The sequence below is a fragment of the Protopterus annectens genome, chromosome 8.part1 (assembly GCF_019279795.1).
Source record: "Protopterus annectens isolate FY-2018-M chromosome 8.part1, PAN1.0, whole genome shotgun sequence".
Classification (NCBI taxonomy): domain Eukaryota; kingdom Metazoa; phylum Chordata; order Ceratodontiformes; family Protopteridae; genus Protopterus; species Protopterus annectens.
In genome coordinates this window covers 154,579,880-154,596,876 of record NC_056742.1, presented here as the reverse complement: position 1 = coordinate 154,596,876, position 16,997 = coordinate 154,579,880, and the positions used below count along the sequence as shown (strand labels likewise).

Sequence of the window (16,997 nt, the reverse complement as noted above, 5' to 3'; positions counted from 1 at the left end):
TATTGTACCTGTTGAAATGTGTACATTGTTTACAAAGGATCCTGGAAGAGAAGAGGTTAAGCTCATATCCAACTAACTTTGAAAATAGTAAGAAATTAAATTCCTGGGCCATATAGATCTTCCTTTACAGTTCTCAATGCAACCAGAGACAAAGTCTGTACTAGGAAACTTTCTGCATTGTCTTTGGGGTGAAGAAATTGCTACTGTGGAAGGTTAGAAGTTTGAAATAGTGTTTTGACTTCCAGAAGCTGCATCAGATCTTAGCAAGCCATGTGTGTGTGTGTGTAATAGTGACACCATATGTGCTAAATCCTGGCGGTTTCTAGCAATGGGGGTAGCGTGGGAACCGAAAGTCAGATGACCAGATGTATGTGATGTCATTCTGTAACATAGAACAAAAATTATGTTTTAATACTAGATGAGACTGAAGTCTCATTGTACTCTGTTTTGGGAACCTGACAAAGGACCACTCACCTACTTTATCTTGCCTTGCTCCAGTAAGTGACCAGAGAATAGTAGTTCTTTAAATCAGTCTGGAAGATATAGTGAGATTTGTTAAGTACTGTTTTCTTTATCTGTGTGAATCTATTCATTTGTGTGATTTTAAATATTTTCTGTGATTTGAAACTCTGGTGTTTATTATAAATTATTTTGTGTATTCATGTTCTTGTATTATTTATTAGTAAATATATTTACATTTTCTCATTGTGACTGGTTCTTTTAGAAAATATTTTAAACTTAGAGTACTTGTATTTATTTGGTGACTGGCCACTCCTGAAAGCCTTGCTGTTAGGTCAACAATTACCATTTGTATTAATATTAATTTCACTCAATATAATTGGTTACCCTTGAAAGAGCCTTAGAGTAGTTGGCTTTGGAATGTCCTGGTGGCAGTAGCTACCTTATGCTATGCACAGAGGGACATACCTAGTAATTCTGTGCCAGCCTTTCCCAGGTGTGTGTGTTTGTGTGTGAAAATCAAGTCTCAGTGTGTGTGGCAGCTACTTGGAGCAGGGACACAGAACATGGGTTTTACAGAGGGAGTGGTGGAGGACTTGGCCTGAGACACTCGCTGAGGACTCTGCTCTATAGCTGTGCCAGTTTTGTTCCAAGTGAACGTCAATCTCCAGTCTCAGTGGTGAGGATTCCGCCTCCTTGATTACTGGCCCAGAGTGAGGATGTCATTGATATCATCATTGTCCATGTTGTGTCTTTCGGCTTTTCACGGTTAGAGGTCGCCACAGCAGAACTCCGGTCCGCTAATGATTGGCAGTGGAATTTTACATGCCGTGTTGCCAGCCCTGACGCACAACCTTCAACGAAGGTACGCCCATTTACACATGTCTCCACACAGAAGACTCTCTAGCTGAGAATCGAATGGGACAACGTCTTACTGTGAGGCGACTGCTACCGCAGCACCACCACCGCATTGATATTATTGTCCATATGAAGTTTAATTCTGAGAGATTAGGACTAAGTAACAGTTTGTATTTGAAAATGAAGATCACTGTTCTTGTCATTTTTCTCCATTATAGTAACAATTCTACTTTGTTTAGAGGGACTAGGGATCGTGAGGAAAAAGTAATTTTAGTGGGAAAATGCATCCACAAAGGCACAAGTATTTATAGTCAACAAAATCTATGCTGCTGGTATTTTCTTGTTTTCAAGGAATCCTAACACTATGCTTGACCTTCCAACTTTGTGTATCTATTACATCACTCATTTTATTCTTTGCACATTATTTTTTTACTGTTCAGCTGTATTCCCCACTTGCTTGCCATGTTTTGCATTTAATGCTCTCGTGTTTTGCCTCTTCTTGAATACATAGCCCTTCAGTGGCTACTTTACACTCCTGAATTACTTAGTTGCAGTCTTCAGTGATATTGCCCTCCAGGCAATCCATTGATAACATTAGTGACTTTGGAAGCTTTCACAACTGGTAACTGTTGGAATTTCCTTTTCTGATGTACCCCACTCAGTGCATTTGACTTTTTCTCTCACTCTGAGAACCGGAGTGGTGTAGTTAGCCCACACCTACCTGCATATACCATGTTCATTATTGGACTAAGAATGTGCCCTCGGGCAGCTCCTGTGCTGCACGGATCTTTGCAGCTGCTGGCATATTTTGGACTTCTGTCTTTGCAATCATTGTGGAAAGTACTTTTAACATGCTTAGTTTTTTCAATGTATTCCTGATTTGGGGCACTAAATCAGAGAACTGCATCTATGTTTTTGGGAGAGGGTTACAATATGAAGTATTGCCATAAATCACAGAGCTTTAACCTTATCCGCCATAACAGAGGGAGGAAAAAACTATCTTTCTCAAAGTTTCTCTAGTTAGCAGCTGTACAGTGAAGGGACCTAGGCAAGACGTCCCTGTGTAATCCCAAATTGGACCATTTTGATTTCCGGCAGGACTTAATTTCACTTGTGAAAGCACTCCATTAAAAAATGTGTTGTGTCCTTTGCAGGCTTCTCTAGCAAGCACTTTCTTGGGCTGTTGAGTCCCATCACCGGTTGACCTAAGATTGCTTATCACATGCTTGACATACTAGTCATTGGATGAATTCTGGCTGCTTTTTAAAGGAGCTAAGGGTTGAAGAGGGGGCTGTACTTAACATTCTCTCTCTACACTCCCTTGGGAAGGGGGTTTATGGGATCCAGAAGTTCTCATCTCCAAGACGTATCTTGGAATGCTGTCAGGTTCATGAATTCCGCTATGGACAAGCCTTTTGCTCCTCTTCCTTTCCCTCTGGAAATATCTTGATTAGTGTCTGGACAAGATGAATAAAGAGCCATGAATCATCCTTTCTGTAAAGCCTGGTTATAAGAATGCTGTTTATGCAGCCTTGAAGTGTAGGAATCCTGCACCCTTTACTCCTAAGAAGGTTTTATGCTGTTGGTTCCTGTTAAGAGAAAAAGTTTTAAAACCATACTGTTATTTGTCTTTTTCCTGTTCTTGCAAAGTGAACATGTTATTTGTTGAGATATGCTTATCAAAGATGGGCCTCATCTGTGAACAAAATGCAGCATTGCTTATGAACCTGAATGATATCTGCTTTCTGCATTTTAGAATAAAGAGATTTGGTTATAGCTCAGTGAAGCCTGGGATAAGGACGCATGGCCGAGTAAGAGTTAATTTACTAGGGCAGGCTGTGTGTCCTGGAAAATTTGAGCTACCGTTGTTAAATTGAACATTTTGTACTTCTTGAACATTCTGTATTAGCTGTGGGTTTGAGGTAATTTGTGATAAACATGTTTTTCCTATGTTTTTCATAGCCAACTGTCAACGATCAGAAATGTAACAAAAAGTTGTTTTGCTTGCAGTATAAAAGTTGATGTCCGTAAACAAATTGATCAGATCAGAGAAGATCAGATCAGTCCAGACCGGACATCTTGGCCAACATGCTGTGTAATCTGGTTAGCTGCTAATAAAGGAAAATTCATCACCTGAGGCAGATGCGACTCGTTTGATTTTTTTCTTCTGACATTTTGGTCCTTCGGACCGGAAACCTCTACGAAGATACGGATCAGACCGACGGAGAGACCGAAAAACCTGTGCAGGTGAGGGTTTCTCATCTTAAGATTCCCTCGACTGAAAGCCCTCCGACTGATTTGTCAATGAAAAGAGGTCGGCCGCTCTCTGATCCCTATCTGAGGGGCGGTTTCTGAACGAAAAGGGGAAACTGAGTCTCATCTGGTTCAGGTAGGATGAAAAATACATTTCTTTTAATTTAATTTAATCTTGTCTACAAGGTTTTATTTTTAGTTAAGGATGGGTAGGATTACTTGTTAAGATTATTTTGTTAGGGTCACCCATTAAGATAGTCCCATTTTATAATAAGCCTTGTAAAATAATTTTGATACAGTCCTAAATACCTGGGGGGAAAAAAAGGGGGGGGGAGGTAAAATAAGAAATCTAGGGGAAACATGTGTTCGAGTTGCTGCAAGTGTGGGAGTGATGCCTGTTTAAATGTTGATGCTAAGTATATGAAAGGTTTAAACAAAAATAATGTTAAATTTTTGAAAAAGTGGAAGTCGAGATATGATTTTGATGGTACACTGAATAAGAATGCCTGTGCAAAATTGGTTAGAGATTTGAAAAGAGATGCGGGAACTAGAACTAAAAAACAAGGACAATTGGGATTTCCTCAAGCACAAAAATGGTTAGAAGAGGCAAATAAACGTGCTATAAAAGAAAAACAGTGCCAGGAAAAAGAAAAAATAAATCAAAAGGGATCACTGGTGCCAAGTGGAAAAGTAGCTTTATTTTTAGATAAGGAGGATGAGCATACAGTTTGTGTGGTACAAAGGCAGTCAACTGACCAAAATGTCAGAAGAAAAAATTAAAACGAGTCGCATCTGCCTCGGGTGATGAATTTTCCTTTATTAGCAGCTAACCAGATTACACAGCATGTTGGCCAAGATGTCCGGTCTGGACTGATCTGATCTTCTCTGATCTGATCAATTTGTTTACGGACATGTATGGGGAAATTGCTGCTGCTGTACTGGCGGAACCTCCTCAATATCAGTCTGAAGATGTGGGATCTGTACAGCAGGGTGGGTTATTGGCTGCTCAGGGAAACTTTGTGACCCCTCCAATTTACCCACAAATTCCCGTAGTACCCAAGGGTGCTTTGCAACAGGTAGACCAACCTATGCAGTTAAGGTCGGGACCAGCAGGGCAAGGACGTTGGGCCATTAAACTTTCTGACCACTCAGAAGCCCTTCCCTTAATACAAGTTGCAAACCCACAAGCAGGGGATGTTGGACAAGAGCCAACTATTTTAGTTTATCGTCCCTGGGCTAGAGAGGATATAAAACGAACTACGGATGGTATTCCTCATCCCAAGGTTAATTTTCAAAAGTTTTCTGAGGACATAGTTGGTATGCGTTTAAGTTATCATGTAAATGGTTTAGAAGTAGAACAAGTAGTGCGACAAATCCTGGGTCCAGATTGGCAGTTTGTGGTACTTGGACATGTAAGGCAGATGACGGCACTACATTAAAGCATAATTCAGGGGTGTTAGACACGCGAGTCACTGATCTGTTGAAGAGAATTTCTGATAAGTGGCGTCCAAGAGCAGATTGGACAGTAATAAATCAGTGCATCCAAAATGATGATGAATCTGTAGATCACTATATTGTAAGATTGACAGAAGTGTTCAATAACCATTGTGGAATGATTCTGCAGGATCAGACTACTGATAGTCCGTACGAACAGCAATTGAAAAACGCTTTTCTTAAAGGTTGTAAGGCTCTGATAAATAGTTTTATAACTAAGCATATGGTTGATCACAGAACATGTAGACTGCAACCTTTGTTTAAATATGCACGGCATGCTGAGCGACATTTCAATTTAAAAAAGAAAGTACAAGTGTTAGCAGTAGGGGATGATGGTGGTATATTTTTGGTACAGGACCAAAGGGGGCAAGGGCGCCGTGGTGGCGTACAAAAACATGGGGGCCCGAAATGGGACACGTCTTATAAACAGGGTGGACATTCAGAGGAATATGAGGGGAGGTTAAAACGTGGAGAATGTTTTAAATGCGGTAGACGTGGGCACTTTGCTGCCGACTGCGAAGAGTGGCAACATCCCCCACAGCTTCCCAACAAGGGCTCCGCATGACTATATGATAGTAAAGGAAGGCGCCAAATTCATTATTGTGATTATTGTAGAGAAGAAGAAAGCGAGAATGATTGTGATGATGAGGCAGACACGCTCTGCGATGAATGTCAGGACACCCAGGAAATTAAGGAAGGGCGGGATTGTGACTGTGAAGTCATAAACCTGGCACAATTGGGTATTGCTATGCATCTGGATCAAAAACCCATGATAAGAGTTTTTGGTTGAGGGACAGAAAGTGGAGTTTTTATGTGATTCAGGTGCATCGCGTACACTTTTGGGTCCAGCAGTTCTACCCCCGAACTGCGAAACAGATGAATTTGTCCTTGTGAAAGCGGCAAACGGAAAAATCTATAAGGAACCACTGTCTCATCCTCTATTGTTCACAGATCCGCAAACAAACCAAACTGTTAGGTGTAGGGTAATTATATCGAAAATTTGTCCAGTTAATTTGCTGGGAAGAGATTTGATGCATTTGTTTGGAATAGCGGCAATTCCCACCCCTAAAGGCATTGAGGCGAAAAGGTTAGCGGATGGCTTGGTGGTACAAGGAGTACAAGACTTGTTTTACTGGTATAGCCAGGACTTGATTTCAAGCGGGCGGGAGGGTTGATACAGATTTGATCAATCTAGCTTTAAGTAAATCTAGGAGCGGTCACGCAGGTTGCGGCACACTTACATTGTACTATGTACTACAGACAGGCCCCTGGTCCGGATAAAGAATCTGAAAAAGAATTCTTTAGGCACAAATGTGCAAGGATAATTTTGAATGATATGTTTTGGGATAAGCAAGGTAATACAGTAGTGACCTGTACTTTGAACAAGGAAATGAGTTCTTTATATCGCTCAGGTTATAGCCCACATATTTCAATTACTAAAGCGGTGGGGACACATTGGGTAGATTTGGCGAAAAAGGTAACAAATTGGATCACAATGTCCGAAAGTCAGTTGAAGGATCAACAGATCCAGGTACAAAGATTAAATTGGGTGACTTGGGCACAACCAAGTGTGCACCTCAGGGATGACAAAACAGAAATGGCATGACAAATCCTCCTAACTCAAGAGGAAGATAGCGCGTTAAGTGCCTTACCTGTAGATTTATGGTCAAAAGGTAAAGGGGATGTAGGATTGATGAAAACAGCAGGTGAAGTTTGTATGACTCCAAAGTCAGGTTTTAGACCTCGTAAGCACCAATACCCGCTAAGTAAACAAGCAGAGGAAGGAATTAAGCCAGTCATTGAGCAGCTAAAACGGGTAGGAATTCTTGTTGAATGCCCAGATTCGCCCTGCAATACTCCGTTGTTTCCTGTAAAGAAACCGGATGGGTCATGGAGGTTGGTTCAGGATTTACAAGCAGTTAATTTGGCTGTGATCCCAAGAGCACCGGTGCTCCCTGACCCCTATACATTACTTAATGATTTATTACCTCAGCACAGATATTTTTCTGTCATAGATATAAGCAATGCCTTTTTCTCCATACCACTACATAAGGAGAGTAGATTTTGGTTTGCATTCACTTATCAAGGTAAAAGATACACCTACACCAGATTGCCACAGGGCTATTGTGAGAGTCCGACAATATTCGCACAAGAAATGGCTGCGAATTTAGCTCAGTTTGTTCCCCCAGAGGGAAGCCAGGTTCTGTTGTATGTAGATGATATTTTCTTGGCCTCACCCACGCAGGAAAGTTGTAGAAAGGATACCCTTGCCCTTTTTAGTTTTTTAGCTGAGCAAGGTCATAAGGTAAGTAAAGAAAAGTTACAATTGTGGAAAGCACAAGTAAAGTATTTGGGTTATTTAATTTCGCAGGCAGGTAGACAATTGGAGAACAAAAGAAAACGAGCAATTCTTGAGGCACCTATGCCTACGACTAAGCGGGAGATGATATCCTTTTTAGATGTGACTAATTTTTGTAGAAGTTGGATCCCTAACTATGCTGAGGAAGTAGGGCCATTGACCGCACTGATCTATGATTCTCCCATGGCGGCTAAGAATAATATACAGTGGACAAATAAGGCAATACAGGCATTTATTAGAATTAAGCAATTGATAGCAGGATCGTCTGTTTTGGGTTTTCCGGACTATTCTAAGCCATTTGTAGAAATGGTTGATTGTAAGGGAGGATATATGACTTCGGTTCTGGTACAAGTACATGGGGATAAACAGAGGCCGATAGCTTTCTACTCCTCCAGATTAGATCCTGTTGCAAGGGCATTGCCGCATTGTGTTCAAGCTGTGGTGGCGGCCGCCATGGCAGTACAAGCCTCAGCATCATTAGTTTTGTTTCACCCATTACAGTTGCGGGTTCCACATTCAGTAGCTACTATACTTTTGCAAGATAAGATAACCTTTTTATCTCCTAGTCGACATTTGTCGTGTATGACAGTGCTGCTGACACAGCCTCATATGACCATAGAAAGATGTACTACTCTTAATCCGGCGACACTTTTGCCGACTCCAGAAGAAGGTACTCCACACGTTTGTTTAGAGAGCATTCATGACAAAGTACTTCCCCGACCAGATTTAACGGATATTCCGTTGATAGATTCTGATCTCGTTTTGTTTGTAGATGGATAAGCAAAGAAAGACACTGTAGGAAAAACACTAGTAAGGTATGCTGTCACCACAGAAACTGAAGTTTTGGAGGCAAAAGGATTGTCGAACATTTATTCTGCACAGGCAGCTGAGTTGGTGGCTTTGACTCGAGCTTGTACCTTAGGGGAGGGTAAAAAAGTGACAATTTATACAGATAGTCAATATGCTTTCTCCACTGTACATGTTTTCGCTCAACTATGGAAGAATAGGGGAATGGTTACTGCGACAGGCAAACCAATAAATCACAGAGATTTAATTTTACAGTTGTTAGATGCAGTGCAACTAACACTTCAGATAGCGATGTGTAAATGTTCCGCACATTCCAACAGAAAAGATCCTGTCTCCAGGGGAAATGCCCTTGCTGATATGGCTGCAAAAAAGGCAGCTCAAGAAAATGATTTGCTTTTACATGATAATGATTTGGAGCCCGGACACCTCTTAGACTTAGAGACACTAAAAGTAATGCAAACATTGATGACACAGAAGGAAAAATGTCGTTGGGTAAAATATGGTATCGCTCAACAGAGTGGGTTGTATAGGGCATCAGATGGAAAAATGGTATTACCCTCAAACCTTTTTAGGTATGCAGCATTGGTTAGCCATGGACCTGCCCATGTAGGAGTACAGACGATGATTCAAATAGTGTCTAAGGTGTTTTGGTGTAAAGGGTTTTCAACTTATGCAAAGCAATTCTGTTTATCTTGTTTATTATGTGCAAAGTATCATGCTCAGGGGGGAGTTAAGAAGTCGCAGCAGGCATTCCTTACCCCTCCGTATCCATTCCACACACTCTGTATGGACTTTATTGAATTGACACCCTCAGAGGGAAAAAGGTTCTGTTTGGTCATTATTGATGCTTTTTCTAAATGGGTAGAAGTTTTTCCAGTGAAGCATCCGAATGCACAAACAGTAGCAAAGCTTTTGACTACAGAAATAATTCCCCGATTTGGCCTACCAAGACACATTTACAGTGATAATGGGTCTCATTTTGTTAACCAGATTGTTCAGAAATTGGGTCAAGTGTTTCAAATTGATCTCAAAAATCATTGTGCTTACCATCCCCAATCAGCTGGACTGGTGGAAAGACACAACGGTGTCTTGAAGAGTAAGCTCCACAAATTAATGGCAGAAACATATAGGTCATGGACTGCGTGCCTTCCGTTGGCACTCCTGTACATGCGAATCTCACCTTCCTACAAAGGACTTGCACCATTTGAACTTTTGTTTGGGAGACCATATTACGTCCCACAGTGGCAAGGATTGTTGCCAGCGGAACGTGAGGGGGGTGAGGATCTAGCGGATTATATGAAGAAGCTGCTAAATGTCAAATCTCTTGTAACCAATGACTCCTTTGCAGATTCCAGAAATGAAACCTTGTTAAGCGTGGCATCCGGGGACTGGGTGTGGATCCGAATTGTGAAGAGAAAGAATTGGTCATCCCCCCGGTGGGAAGGCCCATACCAAGTACTTATCTCTACACCTACGGCTGTAAAGATTGCTGAGAGGACTTTGTGGATTTATATCACCCACTGTAAAAAACTCAAGGCTCTTCCTTCTGCCATTGATGTTGGTCAAACTCCACCAGACCTCTGAGCGCAAACTTTGCCTATAGAAAGGGGGATTAGCCCAATAGGGGTTAGTTAGTCTCAAACCCAGTGAAGAAACCAACGGCGCAAGGTAGTCCTTGGGGAGGATGGCCATGTTCAACTGGTACTTGAACTGTCACATGATGATGATTTTGGTGGCGAAAGTAAATATGTCCATACGAGAAGGAACAGTTGCAAGAGAAAAAGGAATGGTGGTGCTGCAAGTGCAAAGAGGTGTTACTTCTGTGTTTAAAGTGAAACTTTGTGAAGGATTTTTGGACTGTTCTAAATGGAACAATAATAATTTCTTGACTCGTGCAAAATACTTGTGCAATAGAGACTGTACGTCCTGGTCAAGTGTTTGGTGGTCAGCAGATGTGAATGGATGGGAAACAAGTGGTGCAGTGATACCAGAGAAAGAAAAGAAGGCAACAAAGAATAAAAATTGTGCATTTCCAAGGTACCGGAGTAGTTACTATAACCATTGTGTCTCCACAAGAAAGTGATTCAGGAGTTTATGGAATCGGAGTGTCTCTTCCAACTAGAACTGATCCTTTGGGGACCCTCCAACTTAAAGTACAAAGCCTTAAGAATGCTACAAATAAAGCAGATTTTGCCTTCACAAAAGAAGAATATTTGTTACTCGAGACTGGATTCGTACACCATAATGAATGGTTATCTTGGGTTAGATATAGTACCCGAGAAGCACATCGTAAGAACTGTATTTCTTGTGCTGAAGGTAAACCGCAATTAGCAACAGTCCCATTGATGCAAGATGAAGGTAACCTAACGTGTCTGTTGAAATTATTCTTCAACAAAACTGAAGATAAATGCAAAGATGAAACTCGGCGTTTTCCGGTCATAAGCAAAGTTGAGAAACCGCCTGCAGCGATTTCCTATCCAGGTTCGTATATGTGCATTTCCAGAGATGGCACAGGGAAAAATTATGGCAATATGGGACAGAACTATTGCAATGTTACTGTGAATGGCAATGGGAATCCATTTCTGGAGAACCAAACTCATAGTTTAGCAGACATATGGTGGTTATGTGGAGACAACAAACTCAGATGAAGGCTTACGATTCCCTGGAAGGGAACTTGTGCACTTGTAAAGTTAATTCTACCATTCTACATTTTCCCAGTTCCAGCAAGCAATTTCGTAAGAGAACTTGAAATAAAGCCGAAGTGGTTGAGTAGGAGAAAAAGAGAGACGCCGAAGTGGTTGAGTAGGAGAAAGAGAGGCACCGAAGCAATCTTTCGATAACGGTGTCTACATCGATAGCATTGGCATACCAAGAGGCGTACCTGATGAATACAAAGCAATAAACCAAATAGCAGCTGGTTTTGCATCCATCTTTGTCTGGATTCAACCTAATAAGAATGTGGACTGGATCAACTACATTTACTATAACCAGCAGCGTTTTGTGAACTATACCAAAGATGCATTGAAAGGAATTGCTGAACAACTGGAGGCCACTTCGCAGGTGGCATGGCAGAATTGAATTGCGTTGGATATGCTCCTGGCCAAAGAAGGAGGAGTTTGCAAGATGTTTGGGACTTTCTGTTGTAGATATATTCCAAACACTGTGCCTGATGGAAGTATCACTCGAGCTTTGAAAGGTTTGGAGATGTTATCCGAAGAATTGGCAGAGAACTCTGGGGTAAATAATCCCTTTACAGATTTTCTACAAGCATGGTTTGGAAAATGGAGTCATCTCATCAGCAGTTTCCTGGTGTCCGTTGAAGTCGCTGTGGCTATCATGGTGGTATGTGTTTGTTGTATACCCTGTATCAGAGGTCTTCTACAAAGACTGTTTGATACTGCTGTTACGAAGACGATGTACCAGCAATTGCAACAGACTGGTGAAAGTGAATACATTGAAATGTGACTCTCTGCAAATGTTTTTGAAGTTTAAAAATTTGTCTTGCCAATGAAGGAATGTATGCAAAGAAAAACTTAGTTTTTACCATATATTGCTCTAATAAAAGACAAAAGTGTTTTCAGGGGGGAAATACATACTGTTATTTGTCTTTTTCCTGTTCTTGCAAAGTGAACATGTTATTTGTTGGGATATGCCTATCAAAGATGGGCCTCATCTGTGAACAAAATGCAGCATCGCTTATGAATCTGAATGATATCTGCTTTCTGCATTTCAGAATAAAGAGATTTGGTTATAGCTCAGTGAAGCCTGGGATAAGGGCCTTACGGCCGAGTAAGAGTTAATTTACTAGGGCAGGCTGTGTGTCCTGGAAAATTTGAGCTACCGTTGTTGAATTGAACATTTTGTACTTCTTGAACATTCTGTACTAGCTGTGGGTTTGAGGTAATTTGTGATAAACATGTTTTTCCTATATGTTTTTCATAGCCAACTGTCAACGGTCAGAAATGTAACAAAAAATTGTTTTGCTTGCAGTATAAAAGTTGATGTCAGTAAACAAGTTGATCAGATCAGTCCAGACCGGACATCTTGGCCAACATGCTGTGTAATGTGGTTAGCTGCTAATAAAGGAAAATTCATCGCCTGAGGCAGATGCGACTCGTTTGAATTTTTTCTTCTGACAGTTCCTCAGGAGAGGAGAGTGACATTTTGACTGGTCATATTAGTACAGATTACTCTGTGTGATCTTTGGTCTAGTATAGGTCTTGGACCACAGCACCATTTCACTGTACTGCACAAGAAGTCTAAGTCTTTAAAAAAGTTTTGTAAGGAGCATTTTCCTCCTCCATTTTGTGACTTTGGGGGTAGGGCATTAATCTGCCTTGTGTGTCCAAATTACAGGGATGTCTTATGAATCAGCCTGGAGGAGCTTAAGTATCAGGCAATGTTGCCTCCTCGGCACTAAAAGTCAGAATCTAAAGAAGCAAGAGGAGCAACTTTGCCAGCCCAGATGTTCTTTGTGTTTCACTATTGCAGTCATCACCTGTGGGTTATCCCTGCTGTGGTAGCCCTCTGCCAACCTGAATACCAGAATCTGTTTTTCTGCGTCGGCTGCTGTCGTTTGCTGCCTGACGTCAGGTCGTCGGTGCTATAATAACAGAAGCAGTTCGCAAGTGTGCCAGTCGGTCGCTACCAGAGATGTTCTTCGTGTTTCACTGTTGCAGTCATCACATTTGGGTTATCTGCTTGCAGTAGCCCTCAGTCGGTCTGATTATCAAAGTCTTGGGTCCTGCTTTGGTTGCTGTCACTCATCTTCCATGACGTCAGGTAGTCAGGGGTATAAAGCATGCAGCCGACGCCATTACATCAGTCTGTCTTGCCGTGCGGTGCCAAAGCAGAAGCAGTTTGCAAGTGCCGGTCGGCCGATTCCTGAAATTTTCATTTGAGTTTCAGATCCGAAGCCTTCAGCTAAGCTAAGTACCCCGTTGGGGAACCTTTTTATTGCTCTAAACTGATGTCAGTAAAAGTTAACAATTGTATTTCTTGTGGAAAGCAAATACCTCATAAAGATTTTCATTCGTACTGCATTCCTTGCTTAGGCCTAGACCATGACGTACCTCGCTTTCTGTTTTGTGCCTTATTCAAACCTCATACTATTCGTCGTATGTTCATTTGTGCATCTAAATATTTTGGTACTCTGTTCAATTATCCAGAAATGGCTTCGGTAAGCCACCAGACTACCGACATTCTGAAAAAATGCAAAGATAAAGACAGAGACAGACTGCATAGGTCCAAAGCTGCTGAAAACGCTTCTCCTAAGCTAGTCGCCAGTTCACCGGTACTCAGTGAGGTGCTTTCACAGCCCCTGATACCCACTACTTCAGATTCGCAGGCCTCTACTGGACCCATTCGGAGTCCGGTATGCCGCAAGATGCTTCTTCGACTGTGGAACCTGCGGATGTCTCTACCTTGGATGGGTTCGGAGCTGCTGTGCAGGCACTGGCTTCTGAGGGTGTATTCAGGCCTGCTGACTTGCATATTAAACAGACACCATCTTCTTCATGGCCTAAAACTTAATCCATGCTTAGAAAACTGACGCCCAGACCGCATGGTCAGGCCCCTATGCCTAAAAAACAAATAAGAATGGCTGAAGACCTTATTACTCTAATCAGGGGAATCCACCCTTCCCCCTCTGAGACCTAGGACTGATTTTCCTTCTGATTCTTCTGATCAGGATTCTGAAATTTCTGTTTTCTCTGATGACCAGTATTTTCCCTTATCTACCTATGAGGATTCTGATGCAGAAGACTCCATTCCTCCTGCTTCCCCTCCAGAGGATTTCTCTTTTGAAACCTTGCATACTGTTAGGGAGCATTTACGCTGGGAAAGCCAGGATTACTCTTGACTCCAAAAAGAGGCGTAGGGAATTCTTACTCCTGCCTCAACACAGGCCTTTAGCTATCCCTCCTGTACTGGACACTGTAGATGATGTCTTCTCGGAATCTTGCCTGGCCCCTGACACTTAACCTCCTGCTCCCAGAAAACCTGATGGGTATTGCAGGGTTCCTGACTCTCAAGTTCCTCTTTAAAAATCCTACTGCGGATCCTGAGACCATTTCACAGGGACCTGAGACATTAAGGCTACTACTGCCAAAAATCCCATCTCCTCTGATGGAGATTCCAGGGTGCTGGATAGATGGGGTAAGAAGGTATACACTTCTGCAACCTTGCCCATTAGGGCCTTAAATTGCCAGTTTCATATGCATCAGCAACATATTATTGGATTGCTTAAACAGAAAATTATGTTGATCCCTGACTGTGCTGAAAATAAAGATTTACAGGATTTAATGCATTCTGCTGAATAAGTTGGAAAACATACTTTGCAATGTGGTTTTGATTCATTAGAGGCATCCTGCATGGCTGCTGTCAATGGGTTTGTACTTAGAAAGCATGCTTGGCATAAGGAGCAATCTTTGCCAGATCATGTTAAAGCTAAATTACTGGTTGCTCCCTTAAACCAAGACCGCCTGTTTGGCAACAAAGCAGAAGAAGTACTTAAAAAAGATGGAGGAAAAAGCTAAATCTATGCAAACTGTTAAAGATTTCCTGCAAGTACAGCCTCCCAGATTTATTAGGCATTGGCCCTCTAAGAATTGGTCCTTTCCTGCCTCTTCCAGGCCTACTCAGTCCAAACCCAGAACCAGCAGAACACCCATGTCTCAGTCCCAAGGTACTCACTACTCCCTGCTTTGGAAGTGGGAGTCCCCCACTGCTTAGACCTGTAAGACCCCCCCCCCCCCCAAATGATAAACTGTCTCAGTGACTTAACTTTAAACCTTCCAAGCCCTGCTCAACTGACTGTTCCTTTAGGAGGAAAGATTGCCCTGCATGCAAAAGATTGAGAACTCATTACCCAGGACAAATAGGTTTTAAATACTGTTTCCCAAGTATACAGTTTCCACTTCCACTCCTTACCAACCCCAAACGGTTGGCCAGACCTACCACCAAATCAGTGGGCAGAGGCTCAAAAGCAAGTTCTCTCACTTTTAAGCATCAGGGCTATTCAACCTGTCCCAAAAGAACAATGGGGGCAAGGTTTCTACACAGCACTTTTCCTGGTACCCAGAAAAAGACCATTCCTGGCGTCCTATCCTAGACCTGTCTATCCTAAACACATTTTTGGTAATCCCAATATTCAAGATGCAGACTCTTCATCAGCTGCTTCCCATGCTAGGCAAAGATGCCTGGTTGGCAACACTGGATTTAAAGGAAGCCTACCCGCACATCTCAGTAAGGGAATCTTGCAGAAGTTATATGCACTATCAGTTCTCTGCACTGCCCTTTGTGAATACCCTGGGCGCAGTAGATAAGCCAAAGTGCCTAGCTACAGTCATTGCATTTTGCAGGCAAAGAAATATTAAAATATACCCATACCTGGACGATTGTCTAATTCAGGCAGAAAGCCAGGACATACTATTAAATCATCTGGCATTTGTAAAGAAATTGTTAACGTCTCTGGGTACACCATAAATGAAAAGAAATCACATCTTGTACCCTGCCAACAAATTGGAAAAGCTCACTCTACCCCACTTTGAGCCAGCTGCAAATGCAAAGTTGAAATTCCATTCTTGGAAAACAGCCTTCCTTCCAGGCACCACTTCAGCAAGAAGGGTGTCTGAATTACAGGCCCTCATGGCAGTGGAACCTTTCATCATCTTTCATGCTGACAGGGTGTCCCTTGGGACCAATCCCTCCTTCATGCCAAAGGTGGTATCCATTGTGGTCCTTAATCAGTCCATTCATTTGCCAACCTTCTTTTCTAATCCACAGAACAAAGGGAAATGAATACTGTACTCCTTGGACGTGCACAGACCACTTAGATTTTACTTTGACAGGAGTAAGCCTCTCAGGAAGTCTGAACAGCTGCTGGTTACATTTGTTGCAGAGGGGAAGGCCATTTCAAAGCAAGTAATTTCTAAGTGGATAGGCCATTGCATTAATTTCTGCTATAAGCATCATGGGAAAACCTACCCCACCGGGGATTAGACCACATTCAACCAGGGCTGCATCTACTTCTACAGCCTTCCTCAGAGGTGTCTCTACCAGGGATATCCTAGAAGCTGCTACCTGGAGTTCTGTACATACCTTCACCAAACATTACCACTTGCCAATTATTTTCTAAATCCAGAGCTGGATTTGCCACTGCTGTCTTGCAGGGCCTTATAGCTGGCCCTAATGCTATCTGATTGCCTCCTCCCATCCTTAGCTTTGGGAATCTACCCAAATGTGATGACTGCAATAGTGAAACACGAAGAACATAGTACAGTTGTGTACACTAACCATAAATGTAGATGTTGGAGTGTGTTCACTGTTGCAGTCCTGGTTACTTTACCTCTAGCCCCCGGACTTCTGTTGACTATACTTCTGTTCTTGTTTACTATGCTTAAAGCTTTTTGTTGTATTTGCTTTTTTGTTGGAGGTGTAACCTTGTATATAACTGTTTCCCATTATGGGGGCACCTGACATCTGGGGCAAGAAAAACTGATTTAATGGCGTTGGCTGCATGCTTTATACCCCTGACTACCTGACGTCATGAAAAATGAGATGGCAACCGACGCAGGACCCAAGACTTTGATAATCAAGCCGACTGAGGGCTACTGCAAGCAGATAACCCAAATGTGATGACTGCAACAGTGTCATCTACATTTATGGTAAGTGTACACAACTGTACTTTTGAATTGTAGCTGAAAACGTCTAAAGCCAAGTACCCCTTTGGGGATCCTTTCTTTCTTACACTAACAATGTCAGAAAA

At 42.1% G+C, this 16,997-nt stretch overlaps 1 protein-coding gene across 1 annotated transcript in view; it reads left to right on the top strand.

The window, feature by feature from the left end:
• The window catches only part of CENPN (centromere protein N), a 668,201-nt gene that overhangs the window by 64,019 nt on the left and 587,185 nt on the right, over positions 1 to 16,997 (top strand). The window lies entirely within an intron of this gene.